This window comes from Cervus elaphus, chromosome 9 (genome assembly GCF_910594005.1).
Source record: "Cervus elaphus chromosome 9, mCerEla1.1, whole genome shotgun sequence".
NCBI classification, from domain to species: domain Eukaryota; kingdom Metazoa; phylum Chordata; class Mammalia; order Artiodactyla; family Cervidae; genus Cervus; species Cervus elaphus.
The window spans coordinates 95,337,758-95,364,769 of record NC_057823.1 but is presented as its reverse complement, the minus strand read 5'-3'; the positions used below and the strand labels follow the sequence as shown (position 1 = coordinate 95,364,769).

General features: G+C 40.1%; 1 long non-coding RNA gene across 14 annotated transcripts in view; it reads right to left on the bottom strand.

The window, feature by feature from the left end:
- LOC122700630 overlaps window positions 1-27,012 on the bottom strand; it is a 526,773-nt gene that overhangs the window by 204,031 nt on the left and 295,730 nt on the right. The window lies entirely within an intron of this gene.

Genomic DNA, 27,012 nt, shown 5'->3' with positions numbered 1-27,012 from the left:
CCCCCTGAAAGAATTGCAGTATGCTCTCTATCATGGAAATATCACATGTTGCATGATTCACAGTGTTAAACAGAATTTTGGAAAATTGCAGCACATCAAAAAGTATTACCTAAAGCTGAAAAGTACCAGAGTTATTATGAGAAAAATAACTAAGTTTTCAATGAGTTAAAAATAAATCAATGAAAAAATAAAGCTAAGTCCCAGAGAGGCCAATAAAAAATAACAGATGAAAACTTCTCCTGACCCCATTCCCAAACTAATGCTAATTTGTATGAAGCTTTCTTTTTCATCCTTCTAACAGTATCTTTTTCTGGTTAAAACCCCCACCAACCATTGGACCGTAGACCAAGGTTCAATCAAGAGAAGCTTTAATAGTTAAACAAAGTCATGTTTGAATGTTTCCAACCTGGAACATATTGTTCAGACTTGAAATATTTTTGTCAGTCTTTCTTAGTGCCTGTGTGGATTTTTGTGAAAATGTAAAAAGAGGACACTTATATATTTCCCTCAGAATTTTAAACTATATTTTCTTTACAGGTATTTGTAATGCTTTACCAAATGCTTTTATCAAACAGAATTTTAAAAGGCATAATAAATTATATTAAAAACCAAAATTTTCCTGAGAGTAAGAACATTTCATCCAATAAAATATTTTTGAAAGGCATGTTCCTCTGTCAGTGAGAAAAAAAAGTGTAATATGTATATGTTGTGGTATTAAAAGTGACATTTGTCTCATAATAATATAATGTGTAGCTGAGTTTAACATGTGTGGTCTTAGCATTTTTAAAGGAACTCCCACATTATACGCTTGATGTATTAACCAGAATATGTACAATATGCTTATAAATCTGAAGAATAAATGGTTTCTCACTAAGTTAAAAAGAAAATAGAAGCTTATGTTTCCAACAAAAACAGGATCTCCTTCTCTTATTATATTTCCTAAATGAATTGTAAAAACTAAAAGGTAAAGATTTACATTAAGTTCAATGGGCTTTCTTAAAAGCAATTTAAGAATCTAATAGGTATATTTCATCTTGCTTTATAGCCCAGTCTTTCACTTTTTTTTTCTGACAGCGTACTAAGTTGTATGACTGAGCATTAACTGAAATGCTGAGAAAAAAAAAAAACTACAGGGACAGCATGTGAAAGCAGTCATTTGTAACAGTTTAATAATTGTGACTTTGTTTACCAGCCAGATTATAGCAACTCAGCATTAAATTCTTCCCAGGGGGCCCCTCATCAGAAGCACCCCAATTTCTAATTCTGACCTCCTATTTTCAGCCCATTTTCTCTCCTGCTCCAAACCCTTATTCCAGGATTTTCTACCCACCATTTCAGAATCTGACGCCTTCCTACACAGAGGTTGGTTTCCCCCCAAACTCCATTCCCCCTTCCTAAGTCATAAATACTCAGTAAAACCAAAATGATTTCTCAAGAATTCTAGAAGGACTGTTCAACTGGCTTTTGTTCTCCACATCTAGCCATCTTCAAAGTCTTCCCACCTGGGGGATTAAAGATAGTTTGATTTCTTTGGAATGTCCACTTAGTAAGTCCTGGAAAAACCAAGTGTAGGCTGCAAGTACAAACACAAATACACACACATGTCCCAAGGACAGGCATTAATTCCTAAATATAAATTTAAACCCAGAAGAAGGAAGAGGAATGTTTTCCTAACTGCCTCATAATTTTGCAAGGCAAAATAATACCATTATTATTTTGGTGGTAAAATAATACCAAATGCTTTTATCAAACAGAATTTTAAAAGGCATAGTAAATTATATTAAAAACCATTTAGTGGTAAAATAATACCACTAATACACATGATGGTGATTATTATTTATGCTACTCTCTCTGCCCTGGTGGACAGTGTACTTGTCTGGCCTATGGATGCTAAGCTTGATCCGCTTTGGTCAGTGAAATATTAGCAGACAGGAGGCGATCAGGGATCTTAAATCAGCTCCCACACTTTGGTTTGGCTCCTGCTTTCCAGTGCGCCAGTGCTATGAGAAGAGCATGTTTCTGGGAGCTACAGCCCCTTCAGCCTGTTTCCAGAACAAATGTGTACGAGGCAGATTCACATTCTAGAACTAAATCCAGGCAACTCACAGTCTGAAGCAGAGCTGTCCAGATGAATGCAGCCTAAATAAACTGAACTTGTCACCTTGACAACTGAGTCTTCGAGTAGTTGGTTACATAGCCTTACTGTATCGCAAAAATAATGAAAGAAAAAGTTCCACATGTCCATTCCACTACCAATTCTATCCCTTTCGCACTGTGCCTTCCTGAGCCTAGAGTACAAAAAGAGAGCTAGTATTAAGCCATAAACCTGTTAATACTGATCCCAAGGATAAACAAAGACCCTGCCCAAGCTCTGAAATTTTCATCTTTAAAGATCTTAGTTCAGCTCCTACTAAAAGGAGAGCTTCAGACAATGAATGACTGGGTACAGGTAGTTTATTTAGGAGGTAAATAAAAGCAGAGAGAAAAAATGACTCTCACGTATCTGCAAGGAATAACACAATGGAGTAACACAACAGAGCCACACTGACCAGCACGAGACTGCCCAAAGACTAGAATGGATGTTTCAGCTGACAATGGCTTCAGTAGAAGGTAGCTCAGAGCAGACATCTATGCTCCCCTCTCTCCCTCATCCAACACTGTCACAGTCCACCAGCCTCTCTCAGAAGCTAGATGAAACCCCAGGGTAAGGGAAGAAAATGTGATTGGCTGAGATCAGGTTCATACCACTTATTAGAAAAGCAGCTTTTAACAGAAATAAAGTTATGTTACAAAATAATGAAGACGCCTTTGCTCACTTCCGTTTTAGCCTGCAGTTTGCACATTTGTATAATTTGTACTGCTTGTATATTGCTACACAGAGACATTAGGTGAGCCCTACTCACGGCTTCCCTAGGGGCTCCGATAGTAAAGAACCTGTCCACGATGCAGGAGACCTGGGTTCCATCCCTGGATCAGGAAGATCCCCTGGAGCAGGAAATGGCAATCCACTCCAGTATTCCTGCCTGGGAAATCCCATGGACGGAGGAGCCTGGCGGTCTACAGTCCACGGGATCACCAAGAGTCAGACACACCTGAGTGACTAACACATACACTCTTATCACCAGTTCGTGACAAAGAGGTGACTATGGCCATTATGTGTCCACCATTCCCAGGGCATGTGCAAAGGAGGCAAAAATCACTTCCTGGTTTCTAAAACAGGCCTCCACTGTATTCCAAACAGTTAGCCTGGGACGCCACAAAGCACTTTCACTCTCATCCACAGCCACACACCCTCCACCTCCATAGAAGCCCATGTTGTAGGTATCTTCATTGAACATTTACCTACCTGGGGACGGGCCCACAGGCTCAGAAAGGGTTCTTGTTCATAGGAGAAGGTAGGGGAAACCATCTCAGGTGTTTCTCCAAGGCTGTCATGACTGTTCCCGTCTACCGTTAGCTCCGTCTCTTGCAGCCCCAGCAGCAGATGACTTACAAATCTAGATGATGTTTTGATGTGAGGAGAGTAGCCTCTCTGCCTGGTCCTGCCTTATATCCTTGACAGTTACTTCTTGCATCATTATTATTAAAGGGCAAAAAGAAAGTCTGAAAATGCAACAGCAACACAAAGCGGCTAAAGGTGTAGGTTCTTCCATCAGCCGCAAGTGAATGTGAATTCCAACTCTACCGTATTCTAGCTGTGTGCCCTTGAGAAGGTTACTTCACCTTTCTGAGTCCTGCTTCTTCATTTATGACAATGAAGTCTACCGCTCATAGGTTTGCTATTAGGATTAAATAAGATAATGCGGATAAATTATTTAGTATGTTTCCTACGCCTAATAAATATTCAATAAATGTTAGTTTTTATTATTAGTGAAACTACTGCTCTAATTATTATTGCGGTGCTGTGAAAAGAAAATGGACATGAGAGTCAAATAGATGTGAATTTGCAGTTCTTATCTACATATTTAAGAAAGAAAAAAAATTAGAATCAATAAAGAAGATGAAAATACCGTAAATTATTGCTGATCAAGGTGATGGTGCCTTGGGAATTGTCATTCCAATGGGAAATTTCTCCTAGGGTCACAATGGAAACCATTTGATTGTAGCCAATGAAGACTGGACCACAATGAGAAGGGAGTGTCAGAGAACAGCTACCCAAAGCCAGAGAAAGCTAGAGGTGACAACTGAAAAGAAAGGAGATGAAGAAAAAAGGAAATCATGAGCTAAATTTGTCTCATGGCCAATCACTTTTTGTGTGTGCAATGAGTTGGGAATTTTCAAACGCAAGCATTTTATAAAATATTGAGAAATGTTTACGTTAGAAACAATGAGTCCTTAATTGTATCAGCAGCACAGTGCCTTGCTTAGCTGAAGGCACCCAGGAATTGCAAAAGAAATAGGAGATAAATAATATGTGTCCCTATTTTTAGATTAGAGAATTGAGGCAGAGAGAGGTGCTGTGGTTTGTTCAAGGTCACATAGACAACAAGCAGTAGAAATGAGATTTTTAACCTGGCAGAAATTTTAGGCTACTGCCTTAAATTAGCAGGGCAAAAGGAGGACATGCATTTTAGAAAATATTTATAGCATGGGAATCAAATGAATACTGTGTCTTATACTATCAGTTCTTTTCTGCTATTAGAATGAATAGAAATAGCTTTTTATTAAGTGAACATTTACTGCATATTAAGCATATGGGTTCTATATTTTGTCAATAATGAGATAATTCATGAGAGTGGATGTATTATTTCTAATGCTTGCATTATGCTACAAGGGAAATGTTTTTACAGATACTGAAAATGAGATTCAGAGAGGTGAGGTCACTGGCCCAACATCACAGAGCCAAGCCAGAATTTTGAGACTGGTCTATCTGACCCTAACTCTTCACTACGTCATCCTCTTTGACTTTTCAGTTGTAGCTCCAAATTTTTCAAACTGATGCCTTAATAGAAAATCTTATACTTCCAGGAACAACTAGATTTATGCTGCTTCTTTACTCACAATTTCAAATCTCAATATATTGAAAAGTGAGAGAGGCAGTTGTCCTTGTCAATAATCACTTTGACCTATTCTGAAATGAACCAAAGCCCTTTTCTTAAAGGACCAAGAGACCAACCCACTAGCTCAGGTATCCTTTGGATCACGAATCAGCTCCACGTGAATTTATGTGTAGTCCAGCCCAAGAGCTACCAAAAGATATTGAAAACCAGGATGTTGCTAGTCTGGACATGAACTCTAGGAGTTTTCTACTATGGTCGGCCATTTTATTTCTCTCCCCATTCCTTGCCCTTCCTGCCTTGGTGCTAATGTATCTTTTTATCCCCCAAAGTATTCTTAATCTGTGGTGTGTGTGTGTGGGAGGGGGGGTTGTCTTAAAAAAGGACTCGCCGGTCATGTGCAGCAGTGAAAAAGTGAATGAAAAAGTGAGTTTTTGTATTCCTTTACTGTATAGGAGTTCTAAGAAATCCTCTCAAAACAATGCTTTGCATCCTAACTCTTCAAGAGGGATATTCATTTCTCCAGACATAATCCTTGTTTCCTGGACCATCTTCCAGGATTAGGGTTCTCTCAGCTCACTTGGGGAGATGTGATCTTCCAGGAAACCATCTCCAGTTCATACTTTCCCAGCATGATTCTGAGTTCTATCACAAATAAGGCTTACAACCACCACATGCCTGATTATTTCTGAGCATGTACAGCTCGGGCCTCCTCCTTGCCTCAGAATAAAATGCTGCAGCACACATTAGCTGACAGAAAACAGGTGCCAACCGTTACCAATGAGGGGATGAGTCAGAGTCCACCCACAGTGATCCCAGAAGAGCTGGAACTCATCTTCATGAGGGGTGACAACTGAGAAGTCAGAGAAAAGAGGGTACCCACCCAGTCATTCATGTCCATAATAGACAGAGTGGTCGTCGTCCCAGTTTGTTGAGTACCACTCAGTTCATCTCTGTTGTCCAAGCATAAATTATTCTTTCAAAAGTATCTTGTTAAATAATTGTATTTTGCTACCAGAGCATGGGTTTGGATTGCCTTCTTGTCTCACAGATAATGCACCTGCCTAAATTGTTTTCTACCCGCCACAGTCAGAGAAGTCTTAAAATTGAAATGGATCATCTATTTTTCTATCCAACCTCCTACACTTGAGAGAAATGCTGCAAAAGATTCTGGGGAAAGGGTTGTCCCTCGATAAAATGAGCTGCAGGAAAAGAAGCCCCTTCTCTTCATCATCTCAACCTCATTGAGTTCTGCATGCAAGGTCTCGGGACCTTCCTTTACACAGAAAATCAATTTCTGGAGGAGCTTCCCAGTTCCATAAGCTTCAGGTCCCACAAAATAGGATCGGCCTCCTGCTCATCTACTTGATCTATGTTACCGAGTCTATAAAATCTATCCCACAGGTATATCTTTCAAATCTACCCAATTTTCTCCACCTCCAATTCATTATCCTGGTCTACACTGCCATCTTTCAGCAGAGTACACCTGTGTGTTCTTTCACACTCTGATTTTTCTAAACCGTGTATCTTATCACAACACTCTTTTCTGTAAACTCGACTGGAGTTAGGGGAAGACCAAAATGCTTAACCTGGTTCTGAAGTTCGGATAACCTGGCCCTATCCTGTCTCAGCTTCATGTACCTCACTGCCTATCTCACCCACTGCGTGTAGTACACTGGCCTTCTTCCTTTTACTGCAGTGTCCCGAGTCTGTGGTGGGTACAACTATTCTGTCAGAAAGGTTCTCAATTTATTGTGTAGTTAATTATTTTCTATTTGCCCTTCAGAGCTCAATTAAAAAATCCCTCCACTGGGATAGACTTTCTGACCACTCGATCAGATTAAGTTAGAACTTCTGATAAATGCTTGCATACAGCATTCATCACAAAGGCAAATCACATTAATTTAATTAGCAGCTGTCCCCCTGGATGGGGTGTTAAGTTTCAATAACATCTCTCATGTCAACTGATACATCTGCAAACATTAGTACAGTGTCCTATTCACAAAGGTGAATACTCAGTAAATACTTAGGACATGTTTTGTGGAACAGCTGGATTACCTGCAGTGTGATGACACTCTTTAGAAACTAGAAATTAAGGATCCCAATGCATACCTCTCAAGCATCATGACAGCTAGTGTTAGCCTTCCTAGAGACACAGCATACCAACTCCAAGCTGAGTCAAGTTGAGGTGGTTTCAATTCTGATTGTCACTTACTAGCTAGGTGACATGGAATAAATGAATCTTCCAACCTTTTAGTTTACCTGAAAAATGGTAAGAGTAATTATAGTTACCTCATAGGCTGATTATTTGATTTTGGCACACATTTAAAAATATCTACTCTACATCAGACACCTGGATAGAGGCTAGGATTAAAATAATATGCTACCTGGACAAGGCATCTGCCCTTCTGGACACTGTTTTCATTCATCTTGAATCTCCTAACTCGAGCACAATGCCTGGTATATATTAATTTAATATGCACTTGTGGAAGTATCTAACATAGTTCTTTGTTTTTCCTACTCATTTAAAGTACAGTTGAGATAAAAGCACCAATGAGGAAAAGCAGGGCACAAGAGTCATGGCTGATATCCATGGTGGACTCACTGGTAGCAGGCAGGATGCTAAGCGTGGTACATGGATTGTTTCACTAAATCTTCATTCAGTGATGTAGACTCACTCATTATTATCTCCAGCATAGAGAAAGGGAACTAAAGCACAGACAGGTGAAGTTGCTTGATCAAGGTCACATAGCTAATAAGCAGCAAGGACACATTTGAGCACAGGTGACTTCACTGTACCGACGGCACGCTTTAAGTTATATCAAACTCTAGCTGAGAAGCCAGAGTCCCAGGGAGAGAGGAAATGAAGAGATACATTCAAAGCTCAGAAAAAAAGTGCTGACATCAGAAAAGCAGCAGGAAAACATCTTTCTTTTCTTTCTCTGGCTATTTTCACCCAGCTGCTTTCTCTCTTCTGTTTTTATGCTCTGTATCAGGTAATAATACAGTTGACTATGTTGAACTGTATAGTTTTATTCAACTCTGTATTATATGCCATCAGTAAAAGCACTGAATCCTAAGAATGTCATATAATGCTATGTATTTTTGATAAGGAAACCCACTTAAAACAGAACTGTAGTCTGCTGATGATTCCACATACTAGTCTCAAAGCTCCCAGTGAAATGACGTTATGAAAGGTAGACAGAGAAACAAGCCGTATGTCGGAGGTACTAACACAAGGAAAGCAGACAGAAGACCAGTATCGGAGATCAAAAAAGCATGTATGTGACGTGGCAAAGCAAAGAGCTTCCCTAGGAGACCAAGAGCGGCACTTACCATCTCGTGTCAGTAACCAAGCTCATCGGTGTTTAGTGCACGTGAACAAAGTGTCAGGCTTTTTAAAGCTTTGTTTTGCTTTTGGACTTAATTACTTATGTGACTGACACTGATTGTTATTTCCAGTTTCATATCCAAATTGGGAGGTCATTCTAATCTACTGCTGACTATAGAACTTGCTTGGTATAGCCTCATAATAGTGAAATGCAAAATTACCCAAGAATGATTTATTAAGGTAGCATTTAAAAATTCTTTTGGAACCAAGTCTGTTTTATACTCAGTATTACTAAGGACCTCAAAGAGCTTTTGTTAATGTGAGTTATATCCACTGAAACTTTTTTAAATTAAAAAATGTTTAAGCTATTAATTCCAGAATTACAATAATAATATCATTGTATACTAACATAAATGACATAATTTTTAAAAATAATAACTATTTCCAAAACAAAAAGTTAGTGAGAAGAATGCCATTGTTTTATACTTTTGCAAATCTCTTTACTGTCTGTCTTAGTAGAAGAAGGTTGGATTCTGTTACCTACTTCAGCGTTCTGCCTGCTACAAAATTATGTTTTGGTTGAAGTATATAAAGAAAATGTAGTCTAACAAAAATATACATGAAAAAGGAAGAAAGGAAGAAGTATACTTATGGATATTCTTCTTTGATGATGCATCAAAACTCAACAAGCAGCTTCTTGGAGTAGAAGCAAGTAGACTCTGAAACTGTATCAAACTTTTTGCATTCTCTAAGACTAAAATCCATTGGTCTATATTAAACTTTAAATAGAATTTTCACCCACACATACTTTTCTAACACTATGCACTGTTATTTGGAAAATACTGATTCAGTGAGTCATATACACATTCCAGCTATTGACACATTTTTATCATACAATATTTTTTAAAAGCACATTAGCTATTATGATTACAATCTCATAAAATTCTTTAAGTATTAAGAAGTTGTCAAGCTCATGATGGTAGATACAAATTTTCCAAAATTTTAATTTCACCAAAGAGCTAAAATTGTATCATTTGCCACAAATACTGCCAGGTGTTTGCCATGAAGTAACAGGCTCCCTTTATTCATTTTCAATAAATCTCTGCCAAATATCCAATTCAGAATAACTAGCTTGTCTTCCAGTCACTCTTTTTTAAGTAAAGATGGTATGTCATGAAAAACAAACAAACAGCTCATTCAACATGCAACTCAAACAACTACACAAATGCTCTTCCTCAAGAAACCATGATCATTAGGTAGACATCAAAGTGCTCCACCAAGGGTGTTCTTAAGTGTCATGGGATTTAGGGGATATTCTTAACCATGAGTTCATCATGGTGAAGAACATAATGACTAGTGATGTAGTTGGTGCCACTGATGATCATTATTATTCATGCTGCTCTCTCCGCCTCAGTGGACAGTGTACTTTCATGGCCTATGGATGCTAAGCTTGATCTGCTTTGGTCTATCAGTAGACATGACACAATCAAGGTCTTAAATCTTTCCCCACAGTTTGGCTTGGCTCTTGCTTGTCAGTATGTCAGTGCCATGAGAAGAGTATGCTCCTGGGAGCTATAGCCCCTTCAGCCTGTTTCCAAAACAAATGTATACGGAGCAGATTCACATTCTGGAGCCAAATCTAGTCAACTCACAGTTTAAAGCAGGGATGTCCAGATGAGTGTAGCCTAAATAAACTAAATTATTTAGCAATAATAAGCAATTATTATTCATTGCTTTTGCACCATTAATGCAAATGTTAAGGGAAAAAAGGCAAACAATGTTAGGATTATTAGGAAAATGGTTTTGTCTTTGCAGACACCCTCATAGGGTTTCAAGGGTTTGGGAACCTCCAAAGATCTGTGGACTATACTTTGAAAAGACCTCTAGGCCTTCCAGCACTATGACAAATAGGTGCTGTGAGAGTGAGAACCTGACCTTAGAGGAAAAGCTTTAAAACTTTCACCACTGAGTGTCATGTTAGATGTGGACTTGTCATACACAGTCTTTATGATGTTGAAATACACTGCCCTCTACACCAAATTTGTTGAGAGCTTTTATCATGAAAGGATGTTGATTTTATCAAATGCTTTTTCTGCATGTACTGAGATGATCATATAATTTTGATCTTTGATTGTCCATCTATTAATGTGATGCTTCATATATTTATTGATTTGCATATGTTTAACCACCCTTGGATCCCCAGGAATGAATTCCACTTGATCAGAGTGTATGATCATTTTAATGCACTGTTGAATTTAGCTTGCTAGTATTTTACTGAAATTCTGCAGTATCACACTTCCTGAGTTCAAACTATACTACAAAACTGGCAATATCATAGTTTCTGATTTCAAACTATATTCAAAACTATAATACACAAAACAGTATGATACTGGCATCAAAACATTTACACAGACCAACAGAACAGAATTGAGAGCTCAGAAATAAACCCACACATATACAGTCAACTAATATTTGACAAGAGGACCAAAAACACTCCACGCAGAAAAGACTGCCTCTTCAAAAACTGATTCTGGAAACGGAATGTTGACATGCAACAGAATGAGACTGGACTATCGTGCACCACTCACAAACATTAAAAAAAAAAATGGATTCAAGACTTAAAATGTAAGACTTGAAGCTATAAAATTCCCCAAAAAACATGGGGGAAAATCTCCTTGTTATTGGTCTTCACAATAAATTATTGGGTATGACACCAAAACATAAGCAACAAAAGTAAAAAAAAAAAAAAATGTCCAGTGAGACTATGTCAAACTAAAAACTTCTGCATTGGAAAAGAAATGACCAAGAAAATGAAAAGGCAAACTATGGAATGGGAGAAAACATTTACAGATCCTATACCTGATAAGAGGTCCATATCCAAAATATGTAAGAAACTCACACAACTCAATAGCAAAAATAAACAAACAAAAAACAAATAATCCAGTTAAGAAATGGACAAAGTAACTGAATAGACATTTTTCCAAAGATATACAAATGGTCAACAGGTCCATGATAAGGTGCTCAACATCACTAATCTCAGGGAATTGCAAATCAATGCCACTGTTAGATATCATCTCATTCCTATTAAAATGGCAGTGGTTATTATCAGAAAGACAAATAATAACAAGTGCTGTTGAGGATGTGGAGGAAAGGAAACACTTGTGCATTGTTGGTACAAATGTAAATTGGTATAGGCACTATGGAAAACAGTATGGCGGTCCCTAAAAAAATTAAGAATAGAATTATAATATAATCTGGTATTTCTACTTCTGGGTATATATCTGAAGGAAACAAAAACACTGTCTCAAAAAGACATCTGTATCCTCACATTCACTGCAGGATTATTTACAATAACCAAGAAGAAGTTACCTGAGTGTCCACTGACAAATGAATAGAGAAAAGGTGAGATAAATAGATAATAGAGATATAAGACAGAATATTATTCACCCATAAAAAAGGAAATTCTGCCATTTGTGACAATATGAATGAACTTTGAGAGCACTGTGTTAACTGAAATAAGTTAGAGGCAGGGGGAGGGCAGCAGGGAATGGATAAAAGTGGTCAAATAGCACAAATTTCCACTTATAAGATGAATAAGTTCTGAGGATCTAATGTACAACATGGCAACTACAATTAGCAATACTGTATTTTTGTACGTGAAAGTTGCTAAGACAGTAGATCTTAAAAGTTCTCACTGTACGTATACACACACACACACAAAAGATACCTATGAAGTGATGGATATGTTAACTAACTGTATTGTGGGAATCATTTCATAATACAAACATGTGTCAGATCATCATGCTGTTCACTTTAAACTTATACAACATTATAAGTCAACTGTATCTCAATAAACCTGGAGCATAAAAAAAGCTAATAATAAATTGTCCCAAATGATGAATTTAGACAATTTTTATTTCCTTCATACTATTTTACAAGCCCTTGAAAATACTCAAGATTTTTTTCCCTAGTGCCTTTTCTTGTACAGCTATGGGAAAAGTTAAAGGGGAGAATCTCACATTTAATTAAGAAAAGAACCTTCAAATTTGAAGGCAGATGAAATCTATCAGGTTTTTTAATTCTATGGACACTTTGACTCTTCCTTTTCTGAAGCACTTCTAGTCTATTTCTGCTGAAGTGAAACTACATCTCCGTTACCATGTTTTGTGTTGAGAACCTCAAGGAGAAGCAGAGAATTAGTCTTACAAGGAGAATCAGTGAGTAATCAAGTGCTCAAGGACAATAGCCATCCACCGATGGGGAAGCATCCTGATGAAAATAGCACTGCTGCAGCCGCCCAGGGCTCACACTGAGCGAGCCGGGACCGGGCGTCAGATGAACAAGAGCCCATCTGCCACCACGCTTGCCAGGAAATGAACCCAGGTGGGAGCACATCCCAGCCTTGTTCCTTCCTCATCCGTCTCCGGTGCAGGTGTGTCCAAATGAGGAAATCTAGGTCATGAGCTCTTTTTGTACCTTAGGCAGCAAGGGATTCTGGTGCAGACATCTGCATTATGTCTCAACAGGCAGAACAAAAAAAACGGGGACATGATCAAGACAAACGACAGTGTTATCAAAACACATTAAACAGCCATAGGTGCCTACTGTAGCCACAGACACATAATTATCCAGATTGAAACTGATAATATGCTGAGCCACAAAGAAGACTCGGGATGGTATTCGCATTGTCTAGCATTCCCAGCCCCCACAACCTGAGCCTGGAGAATGGAAATCAAATTATTTCAGTCTACAATGTTTTCTATTACACCTTCTCTATGTCCAAAGTATTTAATCTATTCTGAAACTTACTATGGGCATACAAAGGATTTTTTTCTAGAATGTTCTTTCCTAAAGGACTGACCTGTTTTCTGGAAATGGATCTGTGTTATGTGGTCCTAAACATTTCCTGCTGTCTTCTACTTTGTCATAACAGCAAAATTCCAATAAAGAATGAGAACATTCTGAATTTAAAAAAAAAAACACCTTGTATTTGTATTGGAAAACATATGGTTCAGGCAGACATTGCTTCGGTGCCATGGAAACATCTGTTCTCCACCAAGTGTATCTAAATAGCCGGCAATTATCCAATTTTCAGTGGTGCAAAAGAGGTTCTCTACACAAGGTACCCAATCTTAATGTTTTTACGCATGTTTTATATCAACATCATATGCTAAATGAACAGCAAGTCCTACTGCCCACATTCATAATAGGCAAAATGTCAACTCTTTTCAGCAAAAACAACCAGTTTAAGATAGCATGCAAAGCTATCCTCTGTCCATGGGATTCTCCATGCAAGAACACTGGAGTGGGTTGCCATGCCCCTCCGCCCAGGGGATCTTCCCAACTCAGGGATCGAACCCTGGTCTCCTGCATTGCAGGCAGATTCTTTACTGTCTGAGCCACCAGGGAAACCCAGAGATTTTTGGAATCCTGGGAGGCTGAAAAATCTCAATCAGGTTTCTTCCCACCACTCAAATTGGTCAATAATTTGTCAAGGTGCTTCTGCCAGTGACTCAAAGAATGACAAGACTTTGCATTGCTCCAACAACTCAGGTTCTACCGACAGGAAATCACATGCTCCATATCCAGAAAAACCAGCCTCACCAATGACAAAACTGCTCACGCTGTGCCTTTGAACATTACAGTTCCACTCTTAGATGTGAAGCTATTCACAAGTCTTCAAAGCAGTGACTGCTTTTATTCCCTAGGGAAGCTTCTACAAGGCTGTAAATCTTCTGGGATAATAAGCAATTTTCTGAAAGCCCTACACCTTAGTAAGAGAGGAAAACTTGGTGTTCCTGGGAGCAGCGGGGAAGTGGCTACACTCTCTGTAGAATATTTTGGCAACATAGTGAGGATTAAGTTGATCTGCCAGCATCTGAGAGTTCAGGTGCATTTGTCCACCTACTTTAGCAGGAAAAAAACAACTCTCTGTTACAGAAGCTACCTTACCCAGAGAAGTTATTACTCATTATGAAGAGTCCCTTGGCGCTCTCTGCCATCTCATTGGCAGGTAGAAATGATCCTGAAGCCTTAATTGCTTTCCATAGGTCATCATCACTGTCATCCAATGCTCTTTAAGGAACAAAATTTTAAAGGCATCTAACATTATCAGCTGTCGGAGGGTTCAGCTCTGCCTTGTAAGACAGTCCTGCCTGTCAAATGGAGAGCAAGCATCACAGTGGAAAGATAGGCCTGCCTGCATTCAAGCAGATGCTATGGATTCTCTCATAGGAAGAAAGCAAAGAAAATGGAGGACCTGTCTCAGAAGAAAGAGGGCTGCATGTCCTAATTCACAAACAACTTCTGCACTAAAAAAATTACGAAGCCAATGAGAAAAGAACTGCTGCAGTCCAGCTTGGGAGCCTGATCAGGAAGAACAAAGAGGGGGACAGGCTGAAAGCAAGGTGTCAGTGATGTGAGGAACAGAAAGCAGCCCTGCCTTCCAGAAACGTTGGTGTGGCTCCATTCCTGTTCCAAAAGCTTGGCAGAGATAGACTGTCAGGAAGTCAGTGAAACTCTGTTTCTTTGGGCTAGAGTATAAATTGATGAAAATGGCATCTAGGAGCTAACCTTCTAAGACAATGAAGGTGCTCTCTTCAGCGTGCCCTGATGGGGCCCGGGGCTGAGGGCATCCATGAAGCAAGGGAGAAAGACCCCAGCAGAGAGAGGAGATGAGAGCGTGGTTCCCAAAGAACAGCCCAGGGAGAGGCAGAGAGATGGCAGACTTCAGCCAGGATGGTGTGAAGGAAGCCCCAGCAGAGTGTGTTGCTTTTGTAGAGACAACAACAACATTTAAATCTGGAAATAAGACCTCCTGGTTAACCCTTCACCTTGGCATCTGACTGGCTCATCGTCTACCCAAGCCCATGATATCCACATTTGTGACCAATGCCACGCTCCCTGGTGTGTCTTTGAGCAAGTGGAGTTAATCTTCCCCCAAGGGCTGGTTTCTCATGGCTTCTGAAGGGCAGCTACCACAGTGCTCATTGGCTGTAAGATCCAACTCTACCCCAGGTCGGGTCAAATTCTAAAGGTCGTGGGTGCAACTTCAGGGTCATCAAATTCATGGGTCAAAGAAAAAAAATGCAAGACTGAAGAACAAAGCTCTCAGGAAATTCTATCCTACGTAGAATTCAAGAGGATGAGGTATGTCTAGGGAGCACTAAAGTGGTCTTCTGATGTTTGAGAGACAGTGAGATATAGCAGTCAAGCAAGCCTGGGTTCAAATCTTAGCCATTCTATTTACTACCTATGGGAAGAATTACTTAAACTCTCAGAGCCTCAATTTCTTTATCTCCAAAATAGTGATGGATTCTGCTTCCTGTAATTTACAGGGGAAAACAAAGATGAAGCATCTTGGCAGAGTATCTGTAATTAATAAATGTAAACTTCAAGAAAAGAATCTTAATCGAAGGCAGTTTATTAGAAGGAAAACTAGAAAGTGAGTTAGGGAATTTCTATCAGTGATAACAAAGGCAGCCAGATATATTTCCTAAGTGTTAGATTATCAAGTGCCATTTACCTCTATATTAACTACAAATCCTGTTGTGTTTAGGGGTTTTTCCTGCTTGTCTTTATTTTTTATTCCATTTTCAGCCTATATCTATATGTCTAGTGTGCTATTTAAAGACTTCTACAGACTGACTATCTAGGCTCATGACCAAAAGTCCTCCCAGTGTACGTACACAGTTCATCCATACTTCCAGCCAGTGGGTATTACTGAGCACCTACTCTGTGTTAGACACTACAGCAGGCAATGAGGATCCGATCCTCAGAATGGTTCCTTCCTTCCTGGAAAGTATATTTCAACAGGTAAAAGAGACACAGAGATACCTATTGTAAGATAAGTGAAGAAAAGTGCTATCTCACCCCTTGAGAGTCCGTTTACCTTATAAAACACTTCATCCCCACATCACTGGCAAGAATGTTCCTGAAAGAAGGAAGGGAAAAGGAAGGGAGAGAGAGGAGGAAGTGCGCCATCGAAAAATAACATAAACATGGATGTGCTAAGCTCCTGGCTCATACTTCACTGACATTTGACAGCAGTCCAAGCAGACTTCCCCTCCCCCACTGGCTGCCATGGGATTAGTAAAGTACCTCCAGGTGGTGGGGAGTTTATTGAATAGCCTTGTTAATGACAACCTTCCTGGAAACTCTGCCAGAATCTCTGAGCAGGTTTTTACCCTCCTCTGAAGCAATCATGCTTTATCAGTTTTCCTATATAATGACCTATGGCAATAAGACGATCATGGCAATATGACTCCATTTACTTCGCTCTGAGCTACAAATGGCCCGGCCGACAAGGTGAGCTAATGGAAAACTAACACACGGTGGCCCAGGTTAACAGCTGTTTCCATTGTAACTGTGGCCTGCGACACACAGGTATACTTCACAGGCCCTGATGCAGACTGCCATCTGCTCACTGAATGTTTTTCATTTCCCCAACATGAAGACAGATACCAAGAATTGGAAGTGTCATGGGCATCAACCCTTGCTTCTTTTAGGCCCAGGTGTCTGGAGAGCCCTCCTACTCGATTTACGTCGTGAACAGGGGAGTCTTTAACTTAGCACCCCAAGATTTCCCATTGATCTTCTGTGGGAGAAATAGGAAGGTTATGTACTTTATTCTGTCATTTTGCTTGAACATTTAGTATTTATGTACACTCATAATTTCACCACATTAAATCTCTCTGGAGTCATAATTGCACCAAGTTGTAGAAGCATTCAGGATGGGCACTTACAATCCAAACTCCTTGAACCATATCCCCAGTCTGAATAGAGAGAGAGTGCGGATAAGGCCACAGTGCTTTTGATTCCGAGAACTATCCTTTACCGTGATCCGGGGCCCTCTCCCTGTGAACTTCTGTAGTCTGAGTGCCCAGGCTGGTTGCAGCTGTCAGGGTGAGCGCTGAAGGACCAGTCTGACCCTGGAGGGGCATCTGACAGCTCCACATTGCTCTCATTAGTTTATGAGGGCTCACGTGGCCTACTGTCTGAGGCCTTTAGCTGAAACTGCAAGATACTGAGAACAATTCCACTCAATGTCCTCGTATGCTTGTGTGCTTGGTATTTGCGTCTCTCACTCCCAGAAACACCCAGCAGGGCCCGTGTCATACTTCAGGCAGGGGCTTGTCCCCAGAGCCTCCAACAGGGCCTGGTACATAGAAGACTCTGGTCTTGGTTCCACACTGCCTAATACAACCTGGTCTAGAGCCAGTCATTTAACTTTTCTGGGCTTGAGTTTCCTCATTTACTATTTACTAATTACTTTCATACAATACACTATAAAAGATATTCAATATCTCCTACAATTACTTCCCAGTCACTAAGAACTCTTAGCCATGAGGATGCTCTTTTATTTCATTTGAACTATATGAAGTTGCATGTTGAAGGTCAAAAACAGCTGAAGAGCAGAAATTTCATGTGATTTAACCTATCTCATTACATGCATTTTTACTGAGCCCCTCCTACATAAAACATTTTATTGTCAGATATTGGGTATTCAGTAATGAACAAAATGAGACACTGGCCTTACATTCTACTTGGAGAAGACAAAGAATAAAAAAACAAATGAATATATCATGAGTCATGCAGAGAAGGGCACCAAGAAGGAAAACAAAGCAGGATAAAGAGGCAGAGAATTACTTAAGAGCACGGGTACATACTGAAACTGGAGAGACTGAGAGAAATTTACCTACTGAATGTGAAGAACCTCAGCATCTTTCCTTACTGTGATCCAGATTTCTGGCAGGAAGGTGACAGATATCAGAAAAGCAACTATTAGGATACTGTTCTCTGAGCAATATGATTATCCCAAGAGAAAAGATCTAAAGACACTAATGTTGGATGTTAATATTAGTGGCTAATGTTTGTTAACAAAGTGGCTGACCCAAATCATGTTAAAGTGACGCCTAGTATACAGCTTCCAAAAGAGTTTTTTTGGTGTCTAATACTTACATATGTCTTTTTAAAATGCAGTTCATGAGGTTCTCACAGCAAGTGTACTGGGGTGGTTGGCCATCCCCTCCTCCAGTGAATCACATTTTGTCAGAACTCTCCAGTATGACCCACCCATCTTAGGTGGCCTGATGCAGCATGGTTCATAGCTTCATTGAGTCATGCAAGCCCCTTCACTATGACAAGGCAGTGATCCATGAAGGGTGAAGTCAAGTGGGCCTCAGGAAGCACCACTGTTAATAAAGCTAGTGGATGCAATGGAATTCTAGTAGAGCTATTCAAGACCCTAAAAGATGATGCTATCCAAGTGTTGCACTCAATATGTCAGCAAATCTGGAAGACCCAGCAGTGTCCACAGGACTGGAAAAGGTCAATCCTCAACCCTTCACAAGAAGGGTAATGCTAAAGAATGTTCAAACCACAGGACAATTGCACTCATCTCCCATGCTAGTAAGGTCATGCTTAAAATCTTGCATGCTAGGCTTCAGCATTATGGAACCAAGAACTGCCAGACATCCAAGCTGGGTTTAAAAAAGGCAGAGGAACCAGAGATCAAATTGCTGACATTCTCTAGATCATAGAGAAAGCAAGGGAATTCCAGATAAACATCTACTTCTGTTTCATAAACTACACTAAAGCCTTTGACTGTGTGGATCATAACAAACTGTGGAAAGCTCTTAAAGAGATGGGAATACCAGACCATCTTACCTGTCTCCTGAGAAACCTGTATCCGAGTCAAGAAGCAACAGTTAGAACCCTGTATGGAACAACTGGTTTGTTTAGGATTGAGAAAGGAGTATGGCAGGTCTGTCTGTTCTCACTCTGTCTATTTAACCTATACGCTGAACACATCATCAGAAATGCTGAGCTGGATAAGTTACAAGCTGGAATCAGGATAGATGGGAGAAATGCCAACAACCTCGGACATGTGGATACCACTTTAATGGCAGAAAGTGAAGAGGAGCTAAAGAATCTCTTGATGAGGGTGAAGGAAGAGAGTGAAAAAGCTGGCTTAAAACTAAATACTGAAAAAACTAAGATCATGGCATCCAGTCCCATTATTTCATGGCAAACAGAAGGAGAAAACGTAGAAGTAGTGACAAAGTTCCTTTTCTTGAGCTCTAAAATCACTGCAGATAGTGACTGCAGCCATGAAATCAGAAGATGATTGCTTCTTGGCAGGAAAGCTATGACAAACCTAGACAGTGTGTTGAAAAGCAGAGACATTACTCTGCTGACAAAGGTCCATATAGTCAAGACTATGGTCTTCCCAGTGGTCACATATGGTTTGGATAGCTGGACTGTAAAGAAGGCAGAGCATCAAAGAATTGATGCCTTTGAACTGTGGTGCTGGAGAAGACTCCTGAGAGTCCCTTGGACAGCAAGGAAATCAAACCAGTAAGTCTTAAAGGAAATCAACCCTGAATACTCATTGGAAGGACTGATGCTATAGCTGAAACTCCAGTATTTTGGTCACCTGATGTGAACAGCTGACTCATTGGAAAAGACCCTGACTCTGGGAAAGATTGAGGGCAGAGAAGAAGGGGATGACAGAAGATGAGATGGCTGGATGGCATCAGTGATGCAAAAGACATGAACTTGGGCAAACTTCAGGAGATGGTGAGGGACAGGGAAGCCTGGCATGCTGCAATACACAGGGTTGCAAAGAGTCAGAAACGACTGAGTGACTGAACAACTCTTAAATATAAACAGGCATCCAGGACTGACAGGTGTTTGAGGATAGCTGCTCATCTTAAGGTCAGGAGAAAAAGCCAATAAACAGTAACTTAGAGGAAACAAAACTTCACACACAAAAAAAAGGTCAAAGTTCTTTGATGTCTTCAGAGAGAGGAAAGAAGAAATGGATACTTAACTGTTTAAAGAAAAATTTGGAAAATAAAATAATTCTAAGAAATAAACAAATCTATACTGGAGATGAAGGAAAAAAACTCAGTGAGATGGTTTTGCAAATCTCCTAGAAAATAACTAAAAATTATGGAAAATAGAGGAATGTAAACAAAGATGAAAAATCAAAAATAGAAAAATATATATAGGTTAAAAAAAGACAATCATCCACAAGGTCAATATTCAAATAATGAAAGTTTTAAAATGGAAGAGAATATTGGGGAGGAGGGAATGAAATTTTCAGTTAAATAATTCAAGGAGTAACCGAAATCATTGTGAAGTTTCAGAACTCTGGGCACAAAGAAACGAGCGTTTTCAGAAAGAGGAGAAGACAGGTTTCACACAACAATCCTGGACTATACTGGAGGAAATGAAACAATACTTTCTCCAGACTGGGAGAAATTCTTTCCAGCTTGAAATTTCTTACCCAGGCAATTAAACGCAGAAGTCAAATAAAATTATTTTTAGACATGCAAGGTTTCAAAACATTACTTTAAAACTTACTCAGAAAAGTAATACAATAGACGTTCCATACAAAGGAGCAAAACAAGAAAGATTACAAAGGATACAAGGAACAGGAGCTTGTTGACAGAGGGAACAAGAATCCCAGGGAGATGGTGAAAAGAAATGCCAAGCTCACAACTCTGCAACCTGGCTAGAGAACTCAGAAGACTCTAGGATGAAGACCTGGATATGCCTGAGATTTATACACAGGAGAGTGAGTTTGAGCATAATTACACAGAAATATAAGTAAATATAATAGCTCAGTTGGTAAAGAATTCACCTGAAATGCAGGAGACCCAAGTTTGACTGGTTGGGAAAATCCCATGGAGAATGGATAGGCTGCCCATTCCAGTATTCTGCAGCTTTCCTTGTGGCTCAGCTGGTAAAGAATCTGCCTGCAGTGCAGGAGACCTGGGTTCTATCCCTGGGTTGGGAAGATCCCCTGCAGAAGGAAAAGGCTACCCACTCCAGTATTCTGGCCTAGAGAATTCCATGGACTGTATACTATATGGGGTCACAAAGAGTTGGACATGACTGAGCAACTTTAGAAGAAATGAAACATATTTATACATCCCCATATTATTCAAAGAAATAAAGGTACCAAATTTCTTCAACTCTGAGACAACTTTTTTTGCATTTCAACATGTCCATAATCAGGATATGTCTCAACCCATGGTGTAACACAGTGTAACTGGCAGCTTTTATAGTATCATATAATCATAGACATTAGTGACTGAATGAAATGTGGCCAGTATTAAAGGAATCAAAGGCGGGCTGCCTGCCTCTGGGAAGCAGTAATTGGGAGGGAGGATGAAAGGGACTACTGTTTAAGTAACACACTTTTGAAATGGACTCTTTAAATTATGTCCAGGTATACATTATTTTCTCTGTTGGCTTAGATGGTAAAGAATCTGCCTGCAGTGCAGGAGACCTGGGTTCAATCCCTGTGGCAAGAAGATTCCCTGGAGGAGGAAATGGCAAACCACTCCAGCATTCTTGCCCAGAGAATCCCATGGACAGAGGAGCCTGGCAGGCCACAGTCCACGGGGTAACAAAGAGCCAGATAGGACTGAGGGAAAAAACACTTTCACTTTTTTCATACATTATTTTAAAAGACATATGTTTAAAAAAATTCCTTCAACTGCCTTGTGGAGAAGTGTCCCTAAGAGGACAAGACTGGGAAGAAGGAGATGAGTAGGAGCTTGTTCTCAGTTCAGAAGGGGACTGGGGATGGCTTGGACTAGACTGAGAACAATGGAGGTGGTGATAAGTGGCCAGATACAGAATATATATTTAAAATAAAGCTGCTCAAATCTTCCCATGCATTCAGCGTGAAAGAGGAGAGTCAAACGTAACTAACCCCAAAGTGTTCGGCCTGAGCAGACAGAAAAATGAAGTTTCAGTTTCCAGCAATGGAAAGTCTGCAAGGAAAGCAGGTTAAAGGAGGAAAACATCAGGAGTGCAGGCAGGACATGGACGTCAGGATCCCATTAGATGCCCAAGCGGACGTGGCTGGCAGGAAGACTGCCTAAATCCGGAGCTCTGTTCTAGCTACACTGAAGGTCAAGTTTGGCCTTGTTTCTTCATGTTCCTACAACCCCCCTTTAACAGGATGGTAATTTTTTGCTTGCTTTTATAGATAGTAATAAAGTAAGCCTTAGTTTTTGTTTGAGCACATACTCAAACAAAAGTAGTTTTCTTTTTTATCAACTGCTTCAGCTCAGTTGCTCAGTCGTACCCGACTCTTTGCGACCCCATGAACCACAGCACGCCAGGCCTCCCTGTCCATCACCAACTCCCGGAGTCCACCCAAACCCATGTCCATTGAGTCAGTGATGCCATCCAACCATCTCATCCTGTGTTGTCCCCTTCTCCTCCTGCCCTCAATCTTTCCCAGCATCAGGGTCTTTTCAAATGAGTCAGCTCTTCGCATCAGATGGCCAAAGTATTGGAGTTTCAGCTTCAACCTCAGTCCTTCCAAAGGACACCCAGGACTAATCTCCTTTAGGATGGACTGGCTGGATCTCCTTGCAGTCCAAGGGACTCTCAAGAGTCTTCTCCAACACCACAGTTCAAAAGCATCAATTCTTCGGTGCTCAGCTTTCCTTATAGTCCAACTCTCACATCCATACATGACCACTAGAAAAACCTTGATGAGACGGACCTTTGTTGACAAAGTAATGTCTCTGCTTTTTAATATGCTGTCTAGGTTGGTGTTGGTCATAAATTTCCTTCCAAGGAGTAAATGTCTTTTAATTTCATGGCTGCAATCACCATCTGCAGTGATTTTGGAGCCCAGAAAAATAAAGTCTGACACTGTTTCCCCATTTATTTGCCATGAAGTGATGGGACCAAATACCATGATCTTAGTTTTCTGAATGTTGAATTTTGAGCCAACTTTCTTACTCTCCTCTTTCCCTTTCATCAAGAGGCTCTTTAGTTCTTCTTCACTTTCTGCCATAAGGGTGGTGTTACCTGCATATCTGAGTTTATTGATATTTCTCCCAGCAATCTTGATTCCAGCTTGTGCTTCCTCCAGCCCAGCATTTCTCACGATGTACTCTGCATATAAGTTAAATAGGCAGGGTGACAATATACAGCCTTGACGTACTCCTTTTCCTATTTGGAACCAGTTTGTTGGTCCATGTCCAGTTCTAATTGTTGCTTCCTGACTTGCATATAGGTTTCTCAAGAGGCAGGTCAGGTGGTCTGGTATTCCTATGTCTTTCAGAATTTCCCACAGTTTATTGTGATCCACACAGTCAAAGGTTCTGGCATAGTCAATAAAGCAGAAATAGATGTTTTTCTGGAACTCTCTTGCTTTTTCAATGATCCAGCGGATGTTGGCAATTTGATCTCTGGTTCCTCTGCCTTTTGAAAACCAGCTTGAACATCTGGAAGTTCACGGTTCATGTATTGCTGAAGCCTGGCTTGGAGAATTTTGAGCATTACTTTACTAGCATGTGAGATAAGTGCAATTGTGCAGTAGTTTGAACATTCTTTGGCATTGCCTTTCTTAGGGACTGGAATGAAAACTGACCTTTTCCAGTCCTGTGGCCACTGCTGAGTTTTCCAAATTTGCTGGCATATTGAGTATAGCACTTTCACAGCATCATCTCTTAGGATTTGAAATAGCTCAACTGGAATTCCATCACCTCCACTAGCTTTGTTCATAGTGATGCTTCCTAAGGTCCACTTGACTTCACATTCCAGGATGTCTGGCTCTAGGTGAGTGATCATACATTGTGATTATCTGGGTCATGAAAATCTTTTTTGTACAGTGCTTCTGTGTATTCTTGTCACCTCTTCTTAATATCTTCGATTTCTGTTAGGTCCCTACCATTTCTGCCCTTTATTGAGCCCATCTTTGCATGAAATGTTCCCTTGGTATCTCTAATTTTCTTGAAGAGTCTTTCCCATTCTATTTTTTCCTCTATTTCTTTGCACTGATCACTGGAGAAGGCTTTCTTATCTCTCCTTGCTATTCTTTGGAACACTGCATTCAAGTGGGTATATCTTTCCTTTTCTCCTTTGCTTTTCACTTCCCTTCTTTTCACAGCTATTTGTAAGACCTCCTCAGACAGCTGTTTTGCTTTTTTGCATTTCTTTTTCTTGGGAATGGTCTTGATTACTGTCTCCTGTGCAATGTGACGAACCTCCGTCCATAGTTCATCAGGCACTCTGTCTATCAGATCTAGTCCCTTAAATCTGTTTCTCACTTCCACTGTATAGTCATGTATGGCCTAAATCAAATATGAATGGTCTAGTGATTTTTTTCCACTTTCTTCAATTTCAGTCTGATTTTGGCAATAAGGAGTTCATGATCTGAGCCATAGTCAGCTCCCAGTCTTGTTTTTGCTGACTGTGTAGAGCTTCTCCATCTTTGGCTGCAAAGAATATAATTAATCTGATTTCAGTGTGGACTATCTGGTGATGTCCATATGTAGAATCTTCTCTTGTGTTGTTGGAAGAGGGTGTTTGCTATGACCAATGTGCTCTCTTGGCAGAACTCTATTAGCTTTTGCCCTACTTCATTCTGTACCCCAAGGCCAAATTTGCCTATTACTCCAGGTGTTTCTTGACTTCCTACTTTTGCATTCCAGTCCCCTATAATGAAAAGGACATCTTTTTTGGGTGTTAGTTCTAGAAGGTCTTGTAGGTCTTCACAGAACTGTTCAGCTTCTTCAGCGTTACTGGTCGGGGCATAGACTTGGATTACCATTACAGTGAATGGTTTGCCTTGGAAACGAACAGAGATCATTCTGTCATTTTTGAGATTGCATCCAAGTACTACATTTCAGACTCTTTTGTTGACTATGATGGCTACTCCATTTCTTCTAAGGGATTCCTGCCCACAGTAGTAGATATAATGGTCATCTGAGTTGAATTCACCCATTTCAGTCCATCTTAGTTCGCTGATTCTTAGAATGCTGATGTTCACTCTTGTCATCTCCTGTTTGACCACTTCCAATTTGCCTTGATTCATGGACCTAACATTCCAGGTTCCTATGCAATATTGCTCTTTACAGCTTCAAATCTTGCTTCTATCACCAGTCCCATCCACAATTGGGTATTATTTTTGCTTTAGCTCCATCCCTTCATTCTTTCTGGAGTTATTTCTCCACTGATCTCTAGTAGCATATGGGGCACGTACTGACCTGAGAAGTTCATCTTTCAGTGTCCTATCTATTTCTTTTTCATACTGTTCATGGGATTCTCAAGGAAAGAATACTGAAGTGGTTTGCCATTCCCTTCTCCAGTGGACCACATTCTCTTAGACCTCTCCACCATGACCTGTCCATCTTGGGTGGCCCCACACAGTATGGTTTAGTTTCATTGAGTTAGGCAGGGCTGTGGTCTGTGTGATCAACTGGCTAGTTGTCTGTAATTGTGGTTTCAGTCTGTCTGTCCTGATGCCTTCTCTCAACGCCTACCATCTTACTTGGGTTTCTCTTACCTTGGACCTGGGGTATCTCTTCACTGCTGCTCCAGCAAAGCACAGCCACTTCCCCTGACCTTGGGAGTGAGGTAGCTCCTCTCGGCCGTACTTGCGCGCCGCTGCCGCAGCCAAACATCGTCAGCAAATGTACATTGTGGCCAAGTAAGACAGCATACTTGTCCAGTAAACATAAGCATGTTTCACTTAGACTTTGGTTCTTTTAGGCAGAATCATTCTACTCTAGGTATTGTGTTGAAAGGGATGCTGTAAACCCTGTTTGTGAAAGTGAATACTTCCTGCTTAGAGAAAAATCTAAAACCAGGTCTTCTTACTGCATTGAATGATGGATGCCACATCTCTTAATTAACCCACTGGAAGCTCTTGCAAACAGCTGACTGGTCAATAACATCATGTCTAATTTCTTGGCACTCCCTCCACACACACACATACACACTCTGCAAAGCAATTAAAGATAACTACATTCAAGTCAGATGAAGCAACTCAAGGTTACTGTCTCCAAAGATCACTATAGTCAGGTCCTGCTTTTACCTTTTCAGACCTTTTTTGAGCTATAATTGACATGTGCAACATGTTGATTTGATACATTCATATATGATTACAGTCAACAATACTATACCATAAACTTCAGAATTGCTAAGAGATAATACCTTAACTGTTCTCCATATTTTATTTTGTTTACCACACACACACAAAAAAAAACTACATGATATAACAGAAGTCTTAGCTAATGCTATGGTGGTGAGTGAAAGTCGCTCAGTCATGTCTGACTCTTTGCAACCCCTTGGGTATATATAGTCCATGGAATTCTCTAGGCTAGAATACTGGAGTGGGTAGCCTATCCCTTCTCCAGTGGATCTTCCCAACCCAGGAATCGAAGTGGGGTCTCCTGCATTGCAGGCAGATTCTTTACCAACTGAGCTATGAGGGAAGCCCTGCTATGATGGGCTGTAATACTGTAATACCTCAACACATCTCATCTGACTTTTCAATTCACATTTCACTCTGAGGAACACTCTAAGAGACATAAAGAAATCCTTTTGAACCAAGAAAACATGTTGACCTGATAAGGTCTTAAGCAATTACAGAAAGGCTCTTTGAAGACTTTTCTTGAGTTCTAACTAGTTTTTTGGCTGTCATAACTGACCTACCTCATGTGTTAGGGGCAGATCTGATAGATCCCTTCATTATTCCAAGCATTAGAATGATCCTCTAAGATGAGCCAAGTAAAGTGGGTTGACATTCACAGGCTAATTCTAGATGAGGAGTCAGAAAAACACCCAGCCAACAGTTTTTTTTTGGCTCTCTGCGGTTACAGACATCTCTATTAGTTCACACTTCTTTGATCCTTTTAGAAA